Raw genomic sequence first — 18,545 nt, 5'->3', positions numbered from 1 at the left:
ACGAATTTTTTGGGACTACATATATAAGCCAACTAGATTTTACCTGAAGTTAAGCAAGGGTGTTGCTATGAAATTTATTGCATAACGCGTATAGCGTGAAATGATCTCCTCTGTCGAATCACCTGCAAATTATTGCTACCCGCTGCTATGTAATTTTTGCAGTCGTCACTATGACTTATTTTTGACGAAAATTGAGAACTGGAATATTGATCAATAAATTTCAACAAAACAAATACAAAAGTTCTTTCATAAACACCTTCATTTGGGATAACATTTGAAATTTGGCGGAGGTTGTTCAAGGAGAACGTCTACGTTTCACCTGAATTCTATGGAGGAGAAGCAATGGAGGTTACCTAAAGCTTTCATGATGTTTCCACCGTAGTGTACGAGTAAAATGAAACTGAATAATATTATTATAACATCGGATACTTTATAATGAAATTAGATCCATAAAATTAAAGGGTAGTCACAAGTACTGGCAAATGAAAAATTTATCTCGTCAATCGACCGTAGAATAAATCAAAGAGAAAACTTCACTCGCTCAGGAAAACATTCATTACAATCTGTCCTGCATAGTGAAGAGATGAACGAAGAAACCTTAAAATTTGCTTCAACAGTTAAGATGGTTGTAACTGAAACTGGGTATTCTCTCACTGAGAAAGAAAGGATGTAGCGACGGAATGAATTCTTGGTTGAGTGAATGGATTCGGAATGTGCCGGAAAGGAGGCCGCTATCCGTAAGCTTTGAGAGCTGAAAACGAGGGCGGGCTGCCGGCTGGCGTACCAAATACTCGACGCACCCCTCCCCCCTCCGCCCCTCCACCTCAGCCCTCCTATTCATATTCCCTTCTGGTACATTCTCCTCGCCAATCCATCGCACGCCCTACGTTAGCGTCGACGCCCAACCCAGTGATGGCGAAATAAAAGAGGTTTCATATTCGACACTGTGATAAAATCAATTCCGAATTACTTGCGTAGAAAAATGCATAAATGAAGCCGATTCCGCTATCCAAGGATACACATTCACCAAGAAGACAACTGGTAAATGTACTGACTTGACTAGGCATATTGATAATTCTTTCACCTACCCGGCCATAATATGAAGGGTAAAAAGAGTTTATCCGAAATCTCCACTCTAATGCTGAAAACATATTCTAACTTATCTCCTGGCGAAGAATGAATGAAACATTGTTTCTAAATCGAACTTAATTAAGTTTCTCCAGACTAATTTCACTGTTTTTTAATAGCCATTAAAATCAAATACATAATAATTTATCTTTTATTCCCTTCATATCGCATGCAAAATATATTCATTTCTAGGGAAAACCTTCAAAAATGTCAACTAAATTTAGGTGTTTTACAAAAATGAACTTCATATGCTTTAATTGGTTGGAGATCAAAATAAACTTCTAGGAGAGGCGTGTCCAAGTCATATTTTCTACTCTGCGCGGTGTGTTGGTAAACAATGATTATCATTCAAGAGTTGAGGTTCATAAATTGAATGTCTGTTATTTTTGAACCTTGTAGCAAGAGTTCTTGCTGCAGACAAATAACGAGAAAGTTCAAAAAATCTTTTCTCTAATCATTTCACGATGACGATGGAATTTCAGTGAACGTTATTTTTCATGAAAAGTAATTTGCTCGAACTGATTGATGGAAGTAGACCTTTTCCCCCTCTTCCTCTTGCTGCAACTCATTCTATTCAAAATTTCAACATCCATCGTGCGAGAGCAGGGTAACAAAAGAATTTCGTTCACACCAATTATTTAAAGGCTACTCATTCCAGACATGTACTCACTATTCGCTCGGGGTTGAGCGCAAATGCATTGTCGCCAATGAAATTCGATTCTATCCTAGACTCATCTTTTAAAAATATCCAAGGGTAGAACGGAGAATCCATAATATTAAGTTTGTTCTTCCCTGAGAAAATTGTAAGGAAGTAGAGAATCTTGAATAATGACTCATTAGTTGTTCATTACTAAGTTAGAAATAAACAATATGGCATCAAATATTGATCAATAATACCATATAATAATGTTGCCGCATTTAATGACATAATTTCTTCCAAAACCACTTTTGTTTTTGCATTAATAATGTCCTTTCCGATTTCCTTAGATACAGATTAAAAGCGATCCCGCGTAGATAGGTTTTTTCTTTTCAATAATATTTTAATAAATATTCAAATGTAAGACCAAAATCATCGGGCGTATGGCCATATACTCATGCCTTTTCAACAGCATGCCATTTCGGCCGGCCAAGAGGGCATTTATCTATAAAACCCTCCATCTTGTCCGCTCCTGCTTATCAGTTTGACGCCTTAATGGATAAGATCTCGTGGTTTACGCACAAAAGGATGATGAGGCAATTGGGAATTTGAAGCGTCTTCCCCAAAAAAAGAGAAAACTGGAAACTGTGGAGGTGCATACTTCTCGAGAAATCCCCCTCCTCTTCCGGTCGGCCGCTTACTGGCCCAAGGACTTTCTGCAAATGCCTATTCCCCCCCCCCTCAATAGTCTTCTCTCAAACGGACGAGGGGGAGGGGGGAAGGGATTGATCAAAACCGCCGAGTGGAGAAGTTAAAAGGGCGGAAGTGAGTGCCGCACCAGCGGCGAGGGGAAATGGACCTCGCGAGTTTTCGCAACGGCCATGCTGAATCATTGAAAAAAATAAGTGGACCGCGACATCTTAACGGATGAAAACCATGAGATAAGGGCCAATTTCTTCCGTGAAAGACAACGAATGATCTTATTTACATATTCCGTCGCACCGAACGTGAATGCCTAATCGGATGCTGCGCCCTCTCCATCCCACCCACCCACCCACGGAGAGCACGAAGGGAATACATATATGTATATATATATATATATATATATATATATATATATATATATATATATATATATATATTTAAAAAATCCCTTTCACTGGACCTAAACCAATTTCTCGGTTCGGATAAACTTTCACGAGATTCTGAAACCACAGGATCTACGAGACGATTCCGTGTGGCGGTCAATCATCGCGAAAAGGGAAACAAATGAAGGGGAAAGAGTGGGTAAGGAGAGGCGATCGAAAACTTTGATATCTCCTATCAGACGAAGCCGTGGGAAACAGAGCTATTGTTGAAGCGGGGAGGGGGGAGTGGGATGCCCCCAGGCGGCTTGCTTCCTTCGGGTGGGGCGGAGACATGGCGCCCGCCGCCGTGTCTCGTCGTGCAACCGGAGCTCCCACAAGTCGGCAGTTCAACACGAAGAATTCAATTTGGCAGCAAGCACCCCGCACAGACTCTTTGGCCCGTTTCGGTGCATACCAATGCACGCGAGCACGCAAGCTGACTGATAAATACGGCAAAGGTTCATTCGTTTTCATAAGACCAATATGCTTGAAGCGCCACAAAGCTGACTGACCCTCACCCCGTATTCGCTTTACTCAAAAAAGAAAACTGGCCATGTTAGAGAAACTGAAACTCAACAAAAACTGTTTAAAAAGAACGTGAAAGGCAGAATAAACATTGAGCACCATCGCATCTAGAAAATTCAATGAGCTATACATGTCCTCAAAAAACTGAACATTTTTATGCAAATATCACATTTTAAAACTTTACATAAAAAAAGAATATATATGACATACTTTGAGGAAAGAATCCTTGTACTACAAAATTTTTATAAACTAGAGCGGGAAGCAGCTTACCTACCTTGGAAGCGTTTTAGACGAAAATGTCAAAGTGGTGGGAGGAGTAGAAGAAAAATTGCGTTAGGCAAATAGGCAAATAAGGTATCACAAATAGGAGAGCATTGAAGACGGAAGTTGAGTAAGGATGTTGAGAAAAGAGTCACTCAAACTTTGATAAGGATCGTAGTTTTGCACAGCGGGGAAACTCAATCGTTGAGATTAGACGGCACTTGCATACTGAAGCCTTTTGAGAAGTGGGTGAAAATAAGAATTGAAAAAGTGATAGGAATAGAAAATAATGATGCAGGAAGCATTGTGAGGGAGGAGAGAGGGCTGTTGGAAGAAGTCCAAAGTAGGCAAAAGGATCTAGGGCATTTTGATAGGTGATAGAATGCTGAATAGATGATGGGGTGGAGAATGTTAACAATGCAGGGGTGGCGTATTTGTAGCCATCCAAAATATGCCTAGAGAATAGAGACCATTTATAAAAACAAATTTCATTACATAAAATTGATCGCGATTTTTAAAAGAATCAATTCTACTCTCCATTTTTATAGTAGATCCAAGGCGAAAGATGCATGCAAAGTTTGGCGTGCATTTTTGACGTGTCAGCAAAACCATTCCTTAGTAATACCTCCCTTAATATTCTTTTATGACTAAATTTCAGAATTAATGCATAAGATACTTCAATTAAAGAGAAGACGTCTTTAAACACAATAATGGTTCAGGCGAAAGATTACAAGGCGCTTACTGGTGAATGCTTCAATAATACACGAACGAAAATCAATTGGTCGAATTTTTTTGCGACACATCGCCTTCGTAGTGAAAGGAAGAGCGGGGGTGGGCTATTAATCGACCTTTCCAATAGATGAATTCCCAAAGGTGGAGTCGCACCATCCCACACCAATCCGCCCGACCCTCCTCCTCTCCCTCCCGACCGCCCGCTCGAATCCGCCCCATAGCGAGCGACTTTCCCTCGATCTGCATCCCTCCTCTTTCCCCGCGCCTCTCCCCTCCCCCTCCCAGCGTCTCCCGGCGCCCCTCGCCGCTCGAATGCGAAAAAGGGCAGGTAACGCCGTCATCTCCTCTTTTATCCCAGACTCAATAAATGTAAACATAAAAAAAAGCCCTATCACGGACGCGCACGCCAAAGAAGTCTCGTCTCCCGACATCCGACAACACTGTCGCGAGGGTCTCGCACGCCTGGCCACGGTGACGCGTCGCCGAATGAATGGATGGCATCCCCTGGCGTTTGCCACGCCGCCACGCACACGCGTATCAACGCAGCGCTCATCTCGAGTCACCCCCGTCCCCCCTTCCTCCCTCGCCATTTCCCACTAACCGCCCTGCCGCAAACGACGCTCCCAACCTCCTCACTTTCATTTCACCTGCACGCGGCGTTTTCGAGTGACGCCACGAGACGCTTGCCACTGTATCAAAGAATTCATCGGTAATCACCATATCGTGTTGTTTTCGTTGAATGCGCGAGGATTCCGTCAACTTTTGAGTCGCTTTCTTGGCTGAAATGACAACCCTTTGTGTGTCCGTGGGTTTCAGGGATAGTCCAATGAAAGGGGGATATTCAAAGAAACTGAAGGGGGAATATGTGCCTCAGTAACCTTTTTTTTTAGTCACCCGCGGTCATGTGCAAACATATTCGAGCAATTTCACAGTGGAAAAAAATTATTCGCCTGGATAGGGATTTGGATCCGAAAAGGGAATAATGAACAGAAAAAGAAAAATACTGTCAGGGAAATTAGGACGGAAATCTGTCTTCTGAAGATAGGCGACAGGTTTTTTTTGACTTTTCTTCCCGGTGAGAGTTGTTTAAATCACTCTTACAGTGGAATATTGACAATGGCCATTAAGGAAAGTAATTACTCAAAATATTCTCGTTTTTTGAAATGGCTATAGTACTGAATGAATTCCTTAGATTTTTGCAATGAGTAAAACCAACCTCGAATCCCAGATATTCAGATTTTCATCCTTCGGTGCTTTTATTCGCTTGAAGAAGTTAAATCACATCATATTTTGAAGTGACGGAAGGACGGGAGGATCGGGAGAGGGTTAAATCATTATTATTATTATTAAAACGCACAAGTGCAGAAAGACAATTTCAGGTGGCATACAAGTCCCAAGCATTACAATCAAATTTGCTTTGAAAATAATAACATGATATCTCGAATCCAATCAACATCACAAAAGATAATTAATAAAATCAGTCGGAAACAATACACTTAAAGGAAACTTAGAAAATTAGAATGGGTCCACAACATCCCCGGATAGAAATATATTAAGCGCCGCGATTTGCTCCCACTATATCCCGAATAATACTATGGAGTTAGAGTAAAAAATGCTGGGGGGTCAGATTATAAATATTCGTCCGTGATTTCGTTGAAGTGAACACTTTTAAAGTTATATTTTCATCTCTGACAGAGGTGAAGAATACATAACAGTAGTAGTAGTAGTTTTTAGGGGAGGCGACCGACAGCTGAGGTCATGTCAAATAGATATAGTATTTAAAAAATCATTATAAGAAAGGGTCTTTCATGGTAAGGCAATAAAGTATACAAAAACCACGGAAAAATGATAAAGGTAAGATAATTTCTAGGTTAATTTTCCATCATAATGATAATTTCAGGTTATTCAATCAAGGAATGACTTGTAGTAACCCGTACAAGTTATCCGCCTATCCTTTTGTCCTTCCGTAGTTACGCACGCTGGATGCTGTCATCACCTGTTTATCGTAATTCATCCTTGGCCTTCCTCTTCTCTTGTACAGCTCCTCCCATTGTGGCCTTCAACGAACTACTGTTTCTCGGAATAAATCGAAATATGTAGTTTCTCCTTACTTCTCATCAGTTCATTGCGAAGACGTGCACTGATTATTGTGCAATGACAAGACATTGCAGTGTCTACCATGGACATCTTGACTCACTTACTCTTTGATGAACATTATCAATCCAAAGTCAGTCCGTTCATTCAAACCGCCTTAAGGTGATATGTACGTACGTATACGTACACATATAAAGGCGGTATTCGAACTCCCTTCGCGCTATGAAATGGGTCAGTGGTCCAATATTTAAATACGGCAGCAAAATATTTTGTACCTATTGGAACTTTGAATACGATTAGGGACGAATATAAGACTCTGTAACAAATAACCTATTTAATTTCATTTCCGTATACTCAATCTAATTTTACGAGATCTTTACCCTTAATATAAATTTTAGCGTAGTAAAAAATAAAAAATTGAGGGTTTAATATAATTATTTGTCTAAGAAATTGCTCAAAAGACCTAATCCTGGTGTAATTCAAAATAAAAATAACGAATGAAGGAATTTATAATTAGCGTAATCTAAGATCAGAATTCACGTACATGCAAGAATAAATTAGGAAAATTTCATTTTGTAGAACTATCTTATTAGAAATGTACAGGGTTCTAAGAATAATATATGTTTAGGGTATAACATTGTTTCCCAACCTGGTACACCAAAATGGGCTTGAATATTTGTTAAAACGCCTCGAGTGAAACAGTCGGTTCTACCTTGACGAATACAAAAAAATTGTTTTGGTGATACTTTCAGACTCTCCAAAAAATAAGAGGCATAAATGTGGCTCGGTGCTGGAAATAATTGACGAAAATGCCGTTGGAAATGAATGAATAAGGAGAAAGTTGAAATTTAAAATATTTTTGGAGTCCGTCATCGGAAAATCCCTCTGACAGAAGTTTACGACTGCTACGTGAGGTAAATATTTAGCATTAACTTATGGAGTTTCTACAAAATATTTATATCAGGTGGGCCATCCAGTGCGAAAAAACGTGCACACGAAATGAATTTTAATATCGTCGAAGGTTTGGTATAATCAGCAGAGGCTCGCTACCAAACTCCCCGATGTGAAACTCTATCGTTGTTGTAACTCGGAAGTGTACACCGACATTAAAATTCAACTCATGATAGCCACTGCAGGTGGCAGAAAAGGGAGGTGGATTAGCGTGAATAAAAAATGCCGATCACTATGCATTCGTAAGCTGATAACCGTTAAGTCTTTGCGGGAACCGAATCCGCTTAGGAGACCACGTCACTCGAGATGCGATGTGGGTGCGATTTCTCCCTGAAGGCGAGGTCGTGGGAATCATTCGCATGAAATGCAAGGTCGTTAGTATCACTGGGGCTAAGAAATTATCTTAGCAAATTATTATCCGATGAGGCAAATTCTCCTTCCATTCATAACTAGGGCAAATAGAAACTCTAATAATTGTTAACACTAAACAATTACGCCAAATTTACTCTTCTTTCAACGTATTTCTGCGTAGTTGTACAATATATGACCATATTTATTTTTTGATAGAGTAAATGACAAGGTGTCGGCGAATATAATGAGAATGATCAAATCAGCATCAAAATATCTTTTCGATAGTCATGAAATTAAGGATCGATCACATTATGCTTAGCATATCCAATAGTTCATTTGATGAAATGGATATTATTTTATAGTACTAGTAGAACGAGCTGTAGCTGGATAAACGGAGATTGTGCTTTCCCGAGAGCACAACAGGAACCGGCTTCTTTCCCTAATACGATTTCACCCTTCACTCATTTCCCATTTCCAAACAGCAGACAAATGTCACGTCTCGAAGAGCAATGCCTGAGGAAATAGTCACATCTGACTCCATGTTCTATGGCAATTCTCGATATTTACACAAACTAGAGGACAAAATCTGCGTTGCATAAATTAGTTGACTTCAAGTTCGTTCTAGAAAACGAATGACTATACCAAACAGAGATCTTAAATGTTCAGCCTGATCAAAAGAAGCTAAACGCCACTGATAAATCGCGCTTGATTTAAAATATAAATATTGTATTAATTTTTAGGGAATAGGAAGACTTCACCTTGCTTCCATTCTTTAACTCGTATTGTAAAAACGTCTACGCCTAGCGAAATGTTTTTGTTATAGATATCCTAATTGATTGGCGCAAATTAAAATTATGCCTGTTGCTACAGGTATTAAATGTTAGTGATGAACGTGAATTATTTTCATTCAAATTCAATTTTTTATTTGGTATTTGAAATAACCAAGGGATATAATATCAGCCAACCACAAACTGAAAATAGTACATGAATTAAGAGGACGCTTCTGATCCAATACAACGGTATCAATGGGACTTTTCGCATAATGATCATTTGGGTTTTTAATATTCTTATTTGAAGGTTCAGATAAACCAATTTTGAATCATTCCAAAGAAACTGCGAGAGAAGCCGCCACAGTAACTTTTAACGGGGTCATCCGCTAATGTGCATTCCAATGCAACAATTTCAGAGTGTCAAAATCATTCGTCTTGACCGGGTTTCGAACCCGGATCCCTAAATGTCCGGTCAAGTTCTTTAGCCAGTTAAGCTATCGAGGCGTCCTCTTAAACTCTGAGACACGTCATAGGGTTAATATCACTCTAACCCATACAGAGGAGGAAAATATATCTGTCTAATCTCATCCCCTATTTATAGAACTCCAAGCGACCTAAAGGCAATTTCATGGCATCGTAATAGCATCCTCAGAGGAGAGGGAAATACTGACAATGTGTCGGTGTGATTTAAAGCAGAGATGAGCTCTCTTCAGGAAGATCGACAAAATCCTAATTTTGTCCTTAAGATCACCTCAATCGGGTTGGAAGCGGTGAATGAGAAAGCGTGCATAATAGCGTGGCATTCAGATCTCCGTAAGGGACATGTGAAACCATTTGAAGGAGGGCGATTGCCTCGCTTTTCCGGGACAAAACCTCACGAGCCTTCTCACAAGGGAAACGGAGCAGGAGGAGGCGCAGAGGGGGACCGAGGTTACTGACCACCGAAAGGGAAATGCTCTCGTGGAGGATCTCGAGTTCGGATCCCGCGCGAGGCAATCTGTGGCTCTTCGGACTCTCAAGATGGTATCCTTCCTTGAATTACGAAATGCTGGAACATGACACGCATTGAAATATACAAGTGAATGCCGCACTGTGAAACTGAAAGGCACTCGGATTCGCGAGGAGTCATGCGATGGAGGGGAATAAAGTGGAGAGAGTGGATTTTGAGCGGGAAGGGGGAAGTGAAAGAGAGAGAGAGCTCCTGTATGTCTAACACGAGCTTTCAAGGAGTACTAACACTCCAACAATTTGGTTAGTCAGCTAAATGAACGCTAAATTCCCATTTTTGAAAGCCGGGAATATATGGACGATCGATGAACGACTCACTAAAATGGTGGTGTGTACACGTAATGCTCCTAATAAGTTTAACGATGAGACAAGCGACCAAAATTACATTTGAAATAATTTGTAAAATATTAATTGTATATAAAAAAGCGGTTTTATGGTTTATATCGGGAAGAATGAATGCGATGTTAATGTATGATGCCTCATAACATCGAGTTTATAAGTAATATTTAATAGAATCGAAAAATTGGGATTATTTAACTTTTAATATGCCTAAACATTTCTCCAATTTAATTTCAATGTTAAAGTTAATATTTTAAGGAATGAAAAGTAATTAAAATAATCCAACATATTCCGTGAATGCAAATGAAAATAGAACTATACATAGAAGCACTGCCATATATTTCTTAACACTGTTTACTTTGAAGTGCTTAATACTTTTGAATTTAACTAACAACTGGATAATTAATGAGCGCTGTACATTGGAGGTGGAAAAATTCAAGCCTCCCAAACTGACAGTGTGAGCAGCAGTGTTATTTGAGCGCACTTTAGATCTCATGGTAAAAAATATTTTTACACCTTTCTGACTACAAGTTTATATAATTTCTTTGCCACAGCATGAATTGATCTATATATATATAGATCAATATATGTATATATATATAGATCAATGTATGTGTATATATATACATATATACTATATATACATATATATATACTCATATTCCTTTAAATGCACAGCACATTAAATTATCGGCTCATTTTGTACTTAATGCCTTATGGTTTGGTCCTTCTAGGACTTTTGCCTTACTTTTTGCTGTCTCACTATGAAAAACTCGCATGAAAGTATATTGTTTCAACCTAGTAGTCAGCAGCGATCGAATAAATCAACGAAGGAACGCCAATGGTTCGTAAACGTGCACAGGGAAAATCGGAAAGGTCAATGGTAAAGGTTGTGGTATGAACTTACAGCGCCGGAAATTCCAACAAAACCACCCAGCTTTTCCTTCGTTCCTTCCTCTTACAGATAGAGGGAGAAGCACAAAAAAATGAAGAAATATCTCCAAGACATTAGGACCAAAACCATACCCATGGGGGTTCAAAAGAATGGGCGGTCATAGCCGGAAGTTTGGAGATGGTAGGAGGTGTTTTTTTCCTCAACTCAATCGTCGTGGATCTGGAAACCGATTAACGTCTAGCGCAACAAATGTCGATTTGAAGTAAATTTTGGGGAGGTTCCTAGAGCTGATCTCCCCGGAGGACCGTCAGCTCAGTGCCTGAATCATGAATGCATCGTACCCCGTTGCGATATACATTCTCGAATAGTCTCAAATCCGTGAAACGCCTAGCGGTAACGTATCTACCATGCATACACATGCTCAGTCGGGTATATTTGACACGGTGAGAAAAGAGACATCTGAGAGTACGTTTCCTATCTTCTCCGACGGCAGACCTTGAAGTATAGATGTACGCCATTTGCACAGGCGCCATTCGCGCTTGCCAACAATCCCCGGAGAAAATAATACAAGCGGCAAGGTTCGAGGTAACCAGGCGAAGCAATAACCGTTTCCATCTGCCGCCTTGGTGGGAGAGACAAAACCTCTCGACTATGATGAGGGCGGTGATGTTGCCACCGACCTTTGATTAGACGACGGTATACGTGTCTAATCAAACGTGTATCACAGACTTTCAATTAACATGTGACTCCACCGGTTGGCTTCGAGATTGGATTGGCTGGATTAGAGTGCTCTCGAACTATTAAGCTTTATTTCACGACGAATTACCTCGCTCAGTTAAGGATGATAATTTAGTCAAATGATCGTCTCCTAAATTTTGCATTTTCCTATTCCTTATTACGCGATTTCTGATTACAGTAAAAGTGAACATCAGCTGTCCGTCCTTGGCCAGCAACGCAATCTTTTGGCGCATCATGAGGCCTTTTACAACAGTCGATGACTCGAAGCCAACACACCCACGTCCTAACACGGGGCCTGTGCCCACACGTAGTCCTTTCGCCCGCCTCCACCCTTCACACGGGGAGTTGAAGGACCTGCCCACACTTCCGTCCCTCCCGACTCGGCGCTCTTTATTTAAGCCAACGCAAAGCCGGACTCGCTCAAGGGATATCCCAGCTACCCTCAAGCCGCTTCGCTTTTTAGCCCTTTGCACAGCCCATCGACGACTTTTATCCCCGGCACAATCCCCTCCTCAATAATCCCCGACTCTTTTTAACTGACCGGTACGAAAGGCTCAGGAATGCTGACTCCTTCCGTCCCCAAAGCACTGGCGTAAGGAGAGTTTTTTTCTGGAAAAAGGGGTATTCCCTTTCACCCAGAGCCTCTCTCTCTGAAGAGAGGATTCCCTTCGTTTAGATACGGGAGTCACGTAGAAACTGGGGGGGGGGCAATCGGGGGTGCGGAGGGGAGGGTTAGAGGGCTAAGGGCGGGAAGTTATTCTCTCTCCCAAACCCCTTTACTCTTTATCTTCCCTATTCTCTCTTCCTCCTGAAGCCACACTCATCTCTCCGCCTTCCTACTTTTTCCCTGACTTCCATCAAGACCCCCACGCGCTCAAGAGGCCTTCTCTTGGCGAAGGCCGGGAAGAGTGAGGGGGAGATGCGGGGAGGGGCAGGGCAATTCTTCGGAAGTAATGCCGGCAAAAGGCGGAGGTAGGCACTGACAGAACGGAGCTATGGTTGAATAGAACAGTATCCGATGCTCTTGTCTCGCAGTTCTTGTACACGTGTTAAAGTTTGGAGAGAGACAGCGCTGAGAATCAGCTGTAATCGTCGAGTCGCATAGTCCTGAATAAGATTCCGAGATTAAAATGCTATGACTCGTGCCGCATGGCGTGAATGTGAATCACAAAGAAAGGAATGATACATTAAAGAGATTTGGATTTAGAATGATATTTTCAATTTCGTGATTCCCTACCAAATACATGATCCTCATTCATGATACTCATTCCCCATTTATCTCAGCTATTACTCAGAATTGCCAATATCATTCGAATATATCTCTCCAATAAATTTTTCAATCCCACATGTCCTGTCCCGCCTTTCTTTTGTTTCACGGACCCAAGTCGCTTTTATTCTGAATTATGAGGATGGCATCAGCGTCAATTTATTTTGATTGAAATCTTCACGAAATATTATATTGTACTGGTTAATAACTTTCCTTCGATACTTCGGTGCCAATACAACTTTCTCTTTGCGTATCCCGGCCATAAATTTAATTAATCTTTAGTTAACGTTAGCTAACAGTCACGAACCACAGGTAACAAATGACTGCTCCATAAAGGCTTTGACGGCGATTTATCGTGCGTGTGTGGGTGTAGCGAGCAAGGGTAATAGCAACGTAATATTTGACTAATAGAATAGTGTTAATCGAATGCACAACAATAAAATGTAATGATGGTTCTACCAATAAATAAGAAAAACATGACTAAATACCCTGAGACATCACGACATTGAATTATTTTTCTCAATATTCTCTTTACAACTCCGGGTTATACTCGTATGCCTGCTGGAATATTTAGTGAAGTACTTCTGAATGTCAGGAAAAAATCAAATACCTTTGCTCACACTGTTACTGGCTTTTATCAGAAGAATGTATTCAAAATGCATCATTATAATAATACTAAAACACATACTTTTAGGGATAAATATTATTCAGTTCAATTTCCACCTCCTTTAAGAATTTTACTCATTTCGCTATTAAATTTATTTACAATGTGTAAAAGACAAATAACTTGCTATGATTATAAAAATTGGAAGAATAACTGAAAAATAACCTCGGGAACAAAAAATTTCAAATTTTCCCAATTCAAATTTTTTTAAATTTACACCCATGTCATATTTACGCTGCAGAAAATAAATACTTGGTTATTCCACATATCTTTTTTATTATACACGACCCGGGTTTCGACTTACAAAGTCATCATCAGGTCTTTGTAAGTCGAAACCCGGGTCGTGTTTAATAAAAAATAAATGTGGAATAACCAAGTACTTATTTTCTGAAATGAATCGCTGCCACAAAGTGACGCCTGAAACCATTCTATTCATATTTACACTAATTTATTTCAATTAATTTCTTCGAAAGGTTTTCTTTGACAGTTAATGTGAAGGTTAGAGTCCCGAATCCTCATCATTATTTCTGAGTACTCACCTAGGGCGAAGGAATAGTGACAAGCATTGGTTCGTTGGATGACAGAGGCATGCAAAATTAGAAAATCTGAAAAAATTTCGGGAAAGTATTTTGTGGAAATCAACAGATCACCCGACTCATCCCACGAAAATATGCACATGATTACAAAATTCCTCTTTTTTGACTATTGTTTCCTTTTCAGCAGAGAAATCGGGAGCAATCTCCAAGATAATTATCGCATTAATAAGCATACATATACGATGCCACGTACATATGAAATAAATATTGAAGGCCATAATGGCTGTTTATCAATCAATTTTATTATTTAAAGGAAAAAAATATTAGTCACGTTGTTAGTAATCAAGGAACGGCTGGTGGAATATCTGTTTTGAAGTGAGTAATGGGATAAATAGCAAGAGATGATCATAAAAACGATATAGGTCACATTAAGGCGTACAAGAATCGCGACTTCCAAATCTGTGTTGCTAAGCAACCTTCTTTTGGTGCGTTTTAACTTTTTCCAGCAGATATCTTTGCACGCTCCCTGAGCCTAGTCGATCTCGGAAAACTACTCATTCATCCATTTATTCGGTCTGGCGCTACATAATAATATTAAAATTTATTGATGACATTTATTTTCATGATTTTTTATTCCATTTTTTTAGCAGGTATTGATTTAAGACTACTAAAGTCAACTTCGCTAATAATTATCTTTAAAACTAAAATTACTGCTGCGCGCGGCATTTACTCTGTTACCATTCAGGATCTGAACACGCCCACTAAAGCAAAAATTATAATGAAAAACTATAACTTTTTAATTTATGAGCATTTTATTTATACAAGATCTGCGTCACTACGTTCAACATCATCAGAACTGATAAATACGTTGTACGTCTAAACCCGGGTCGTTCGTAAGTAAAATACTATGGAATTACAAAGTTATATTTTTATTATGAAATGAATGGCTTTCATATAGGCTTGTCTTAAACAACCACTTAGAGCAAAATTTTATCTACAATTCCAAATGAATAAAATATTTCATTTAGAAGCACAACTTAGGCTTCTTCGAGATGATAAATCAACTGCACATTCATGCTCTTATTTCTGAATGGCAATTATCAATCAGCAAGAGGCAATATCTAGTTCAGGTCCACCTTCGAAATCAGACGGAAGTGAATTTTTAAATGTCGCCAAGTGCTGTTTTGGCCTCGCGATCAAGGTAAACTAAATTATGTTGGGCCCGTTCGAACAAGGTTAATTTATTGATTCCTTAAATTATTAGAGCGTTCTCTTGACCTCGTTTCTCTCGCCGATATTTCAATGAAAATAATTTTGTTGTAACCCATGGACATTTTTGGATGAAACATGGAGTCCTGAATCCAGTGTTAAATTAATGCGATCGACTTTTACTCAGCTTTAGCTCGCTTAATCCAGTGACGTGAGGAAATCCTTCCTCTTGGTAGATTTGAAATCGGCGCCACTGATTACCAGCTGGCGATCTCTACGTTTCCGCACGTAGATGTCTTCAGCCGCCAAAGGATATGAATTTCTGAGTGTAGGACGATGGACGTGGGAAGGAGGAGTGCGGCTGACGGTGAAGGATTGGCAGCGTGTACAGAAATGAATGAGCAGCTGGGGATCCGAACACCGTCCACTAACCCGGTGAAAGCCTTCGCGGGATTTGATAAGACGGGCTTTTATATGGTGATCTAAGGAAATTCCTCCTAAATTTTGATGTCAGATAAAACTCATGCAGTGTTGACCTTTTCAAAGAAGTTAAGCCACGCAGTGAAAGAACATACTTGCGCGCTTTAATCGTATAAAAGAAACTACCGAGCGTTACTTAGCGATGGAAGGAACACATACGGTTGGAAGAGAAAGCTCGATTGGAAATCGAAGTGTTCGGTAAGGAGGAAAAGAAACACTGCCATTTCAGCTGTTAATACATCTATGTATGATCTGAAGCTGGAAAACAATATGTCAGTTTCAAAATCTGAGAGGAGAAATGTTTCTTCCTAAGGATAACATCAGAAGGAACAAATGAACGCACTAGGTGTCGTTCATGCTCCACAAAGTATCTCAGTAGCGACACCATTACAATGAGGTATTCGGTCCACTTGCTCCCTTCTCGGCGCGAACGAATGGAGAAAATCCACACGCCCCAATTGTTATTCATTATCCAGCACGAAGATATGCGAACTGAAACCTGGAGTACAAAAAGTCCAATTGGTAATTATTCAATTAAGGGGACACATGTCGGCCAGTTTTACCATAACGCACCGATAATTTGTCCGAATCGAAAGAGAAGAAACACAATCCTTTCCAAATCGTACGCTGGAAGAAATAAACATCAATTCTCATAAACAGTCGAAACATAATGGAGAAAAGAGATGCGGATTCCCTTCTTGAGGCTCAATTTTATCAACTTTCACCATCAATTTTTTTTCCATGCCAGTTTGCTTTTCGTGGGAGGCAAATCATTCCGCCGCCGTTTAAGTCCGAATGAATACGCGGAGAGATGAGAGCACATAATGTGCGTCTACTACCGTTATGACTCTCTCACGGAGGAGAAATCACAAGGCACCGAGTCGCGCGCGCCCATTCCGTTATGGTGAGAAATGGAACACCCCGCCAACGTCTTTCATTTCATCTCATCCTATATTTCATCAACCTGTTCTCCAAAGCAGGGGCAGCAACATCTCTCCGGCGAAGGAGGAGGCGATAGACCCACAGGGGAACAGACGAGAAGGACCCGCCATTATTTTTCCCGAATGTTTACAGACTTTCGAGAGCGCGGTGTTAATGTTGGATATTTGAGTGTCCAGAATCAATTCTAGTATTTCCGGATGATTTTGCCGTAGGCCGTTCTTATATTTTTGTTGGTGTGTTTTGAAAGAAAGAGATGCTTTTATTGAAAGTTATACATACACCGGTGTCTCTTGGGTAAATTTATGAAGAAGTTTTATTAAATGGATTGAAGCCGAATGTTCATCTATGTCACTCACGCTAACCTCATTTTGAGACCTGTAAGATATCAAGTAAAGTTGTCGTAAAATCGGAAAAATGACTCTTAAAGATTTATTTAGAGTCATCTGAACTTCTATGTCAGAATCTTGACCCAACTGAAACCAGTCCTATGGCCAGAAAAACATTCAGCTATTTTCCATTTTATTAAATTCGGAAGAGTATATGTCGCAAAAGTGAAGTCTTAATCCACACCGCTATTTCTCTCAATTTAATTTTATTTTCACCGATATTGAACTTCGCATATATTAACTGAAATTCTCTTCTTGCAATAAAAATATAATGAGTTGAAACGGGAAGGGAAAATTAATTAAAATCGCAAAAATTATATAATGTAAAATTTATCTATTCCCCTTATCTCATGTATGCATTCAATTCCATAATTTCATCAACGAAACATTAATTTACTTGAATTATTTGCTTTACATTGCTAAAATTTTATCAATAGGGAATAAATCAAACTTGATTGGAAAAACTGACAAGTATCTATTTATTCAGAAAAGCTTACCAATAAATAAAAATCACATCATTATATCATGTGAATGAAATTTTACGAAGTAAAATATATGTGCACCTTAACTTCAACAAACTAATTTTTGGGCCTCTTAGCCAAACGATGGACAATTTTCACGAGAATGATTTGCAAACAAGTACTGAGAATTGCATTGGAGACAAAAGATATACTTTTAATCAAATCCGCGGAATCATAAAGGGTTATCGCCGAGAAGAAAACCTGAGAGTTATGGCACTCACCCCTAGTTAAGGTCCCTTGCGGTAGAGAAGGATGAGATCGAAGCCCGCAGCACGAACTGCAAAAACACTCCAATTGGATCTTCCACACATGCACTCACAAGCACACCTCTGGGTCTCCCTTTGTCACGAATCCATGTTTCCCCTCCACTGTCTCCGTCCACAAACCTTCCGAGGGAGGAGGAATATATCGACACCACTGGCACACCTTTCTTCTCCTCTGCCGTTCCTTGCGGCCGCCGCCGAAATATCCGAGCAACTCAACTCTTTTTTCCCCGTGCGTCCTCTTCCGAAGCCTCCAGTGTACACTCTGTGGGCGAGATCTCTCCCGCGGTCCCTCCCACCTCCTCTTCCGCGCGCAGCGCCTTCCAAGTCTCGGTCTCCTTGGCGGAACGGCAGAGCCTCCAAGCGGAGCAGACGGGAACTGAACGGCGGAGGGAGACGACGCAAGAGTCGGGAGCGGCGGATGGAGATGCGATGCAGAAGACATTGAGGTCGCTAAATGGACCAGGACCCACTTACCTTTCAAGCGGCCTTCGAGAGTGCCTGGGTTTCGGGTCCAACTTTTGAACTCGGATGGAAAGAATTGCTGAACAGTCGTGAAACTTGAGTTCGTATGTTCAACTGGGTCTCATCTTACCGAAAGTGCGTAAGAGGTTTTTGATTTTAGCGTGGAAAGACAACTTTCAATAGTCCTCAGAAATGAACATTAATTTTTGATTTCCAAGACACAAAACCTAGCTCGGGACAACCACTGTCTTGTAAG

At 40.2% G+C, this 18,545-nt stretch overlaps 1 protein-coding gene across 1 annotated transcript in view; it reads right to left on the bottom strand.

Annotated features, from left to right (window-relative positions):
- The window catches only part of kkv (hyaluronan synthase-like protein kkv), a 185,444-nt gene extending 167,371 nt beyond the window's left edge, over positions 1-18,073 (bottom strand). Inside the window, exon 1 of the mRNA XM_071591172.1 lies at positions 17,783-18,073. The gene's annotated coding sequence lies outside the window, so the exon portion shown is untranslated. The remainder of the gene's footprint in view (positions 1-17,782) is intronic.
- Positions 18,074-18,545: the final 472 nt, after the last annotated feature.

This window comes from Hetaerina americana, unplaced genomic scaffold (genome assembly GCF_022747635.1).
Source record: "Hetaerina americana unplaced genomic scaffold, ioHetAmer1.1.p SCAF_42, whole genome shotgun sequence".
NCBI classification, from domain to species: Eukaryota; Metazoa; Arthropoda; class Insecta; order Odonata; family Calopterygidae; genus Hetaerina; species Hetaerina americana.
The sequence above is the reverse complement of the archived record's forward strand: the minus strand, read 5'-3'. Positions and strand labels throughout refer to the sequence as shown.